The sequence below is a fragment of the Palaemon carinicauda genome, chromosome 32, assembly GCF_036898095.1.
Source record: "Palaemon carinicauda isolate YSFRI2023 chromosome 32, ASM3689809v2, whole genome shotgun sequence".
NCBI lineage: Eukaryota > Metazoa > Arthropoda > Malacostraca > Decapoda > Palaemonidae > Palaemon > Palaemon carinicauda.
Genome location: NC_090756.1, coordinates 41637794 through 41640684, shown reverse-complemented (window position 1 = coordinate 41640684; position 2891 = coordinate 41637794).

The window sequence follows — 2891 nt, the reverse complement described above, 5'->3', positions numbered from 1 at the left end:
TCATAATATATTTGTGTGTGTGTATATACATATATATATATATATATATAATATATATATATATATATATATATATCTATATATATATATATATATATATATATATATATATATATATATATATATATATATATATATATCATAGACTCCTTTAAGGAAGGACTGGAACGTCCCCTGCTCGGGGTTTTTAACTTGAGTCTGAAAGATTAACTTGAGTCTGGACTAAAATGACTTCTAGAAGTGCTAGAAACGCGTTATCTTGATCAAAATGGGGGTTTTTGAGGATGGTGAGTTCAATAGTAACATTTTCAACACCACCTGGTGTCATCTGCAAGGTCTAAAGGTCATTTATCAAGGTCAAATTTTTGAATTTTGGTCATTTTTGCTCGTTTTTTGTGTGTAACTCATAAATGGTGAGAGATAGCTGATTATAATATGAGGCAAGTCTGCAGAGTTTTCCGAATTTAATATATATTGTCATATATCGTCCTTCAAGAAAGGACTGGAATGTCCTTCTGATCCGGGTTTTTAACTTGAGTCTGAAGGATTAACTTGAGGCCTGGACTAAAATGACTTCTAAGAAGGGCTAGAAACACGTTCTCTGAGTCAAAACTGGGTTTTTTTGAGGACGGTGAGATCAATAGTGACATTTTCAACACCACCTGGGGTCATCTTCATCATCTTCAAGGTCAAAATGTCATATTTCAAAGTCAAAATAGTGAATTTTGGTAATTTTTACTCGTTTTTTGTGTGTAACTCATAGATGGTGAGGGATGGCTGATTATAATAAGAGGCAAGTCTGTAGTTCTGTCCAAATTTATTATATATTGTCAAATATTGTATTACTCAAACATTCCAAACAAGCCCTAAAACAATAAAACACTAAAATAAGAAATAAAGAACGGTATTTCTCATCACAACAAAACTCAAAGACATTAACATTTGATTAGATGAACATCGCTAGATGGAGAGCTTTTCTTGCCTCCTGAGGCATCTCACAGCCTTTTCTTTGTCACTTACATTGAGAAGCTCAGCTTTCAATAGAATGTTGGCTAAAGTCGTACATGCTGCATTACTGGTAGCTAAAGGTGCATCTACAAAAGATAACAATTCAGCAAAATGAAAGCGGCAATGCATTTTAGTCATGGCATGCAAATTATAGGCATTATGTACAAAAAAGACAGTTGAAATAGTTGGCACACTCAGTCCACCTCTATTCAAATGATCTAAGAACTCAGATGACACCTCGTTACCATCTTCATCATCCATGATATCCTCCATACTAGTGCTATTACAATATTTATGAACAAGGTATCCAGCCAATATACAACTTTATGCTTAAGGTTATCAGCAGACCTCAAGAGCTCCCGAGTGTCTTGAGGAGTGATCTCGTCAATGAGTTCACATCGCTCATCTGGATTTATGGAAGAAGTACAATTCTTGTCGCAATCAAGCACACGAGAACTAGATTCTGGCATAGTGTCATGCTTTAGAAGTGTCTGCAAATTTGTAACTTTTGCTGCAGCCATAATGTCAACTACATCAATGTAGAAGTTTCCACCACTTCTTTGCCTGGCCTTGACCGAAAAACTTTTCCAAGGCTTCATCCACGAATATAGCAGGAAGAACGTAGTCAAAGTCTTTCTCTGCCAGAAGCAATTTGGCAGCAACCACATTATTACGTGTAGACACAATGAATGCTTCAGCAGTTTGCTTAGTTAACTTCAGCTTACGACCACTACCTCCTTGCCATGTGCAGGTCGATATAATTTGGCAGGCGTCCTCCAACTTAGTGAAAGATGTACAGTCTACTGTCCAAGGCTGTCTGGATTTGTCACGTAGATGTCTAGCTGAGAAACGGTCTTTCACAATCATCATCTTGAACCACTCACTCATTATCTGGGTGAGAATGATGGTGCCTTCGCTGATGCCCAATGAATCCTTGAAGGTCTTTAAGGCAGCGACAGTCTTATCATTGAACACCTGACATACTAAGGGTACGCTCTGGCGTTGAAGGGGTTTGGGGGAAAACAGCGGGTGTGCGTCAGCTTGGTTAAGCGAATAGGAGTAGCTCGGTCGATCTCATAAAGCTTCCGAATATCACTCCAGTAAGCTTTGTACTCATTACCATGTACAAGAAATGAGGAAAATGAGAGTGTCTGGCCATCAACAGTAATCCAGTTGTTACGAACATTTTTGAAGATGTGCACGTAGTCGTACACTAAGAACATAGATTGCTCTTGAATGGATAGCACTTGACAACTTCCAGGTCCTCCAAGTTTCGAATAAACACTGCAATTGGTATTGCAATTGTCATATATCAAAGAAATCACAGTACCGCCAGCACCAACTACAGCTGAGGCAGCTTCAATAAGAAGTTCACTCAGCTTATCGGCAGCTAGCTTTTTGCTGGGTAAAACGCGTAGAATATAGCGTGGACCACCAAAATGGCCGGCAACTTCAACAACCATAGCATGTGAAGCAATAATTTCATGGTCACTACCCGCTGCAACGTTTTGAGCATATCCTAGAACATGTCCCTCCAGAAAAATCGCAATGTCTCGATCAGCTTTACTTCATCAAACATTAGATTCACCAAACGCTGCTGCGGCTTAAGCTGGTCGAATAACGTTTTGAGGTTGGAGTCCTGCAGACTACTAGAAAGCACCTCTTTTTTTTCTTTTTTGTTGATGGTAGAATGATTAAGCCAGATCGACGAATCATTTTGTATGCACTGGGTGATATGTTGTGAAGCTGCATTGCGAATATCAGAGTGTTGGTATGAAATCGACGACCATCAGGAGGCTTGAACACAAGCCGCAGCTGTGACAGAATGAAGGTTAAATGAGGAAGCTCGTGTGCCTCAGTCATTTTGCAGAGCTGGCTTATTA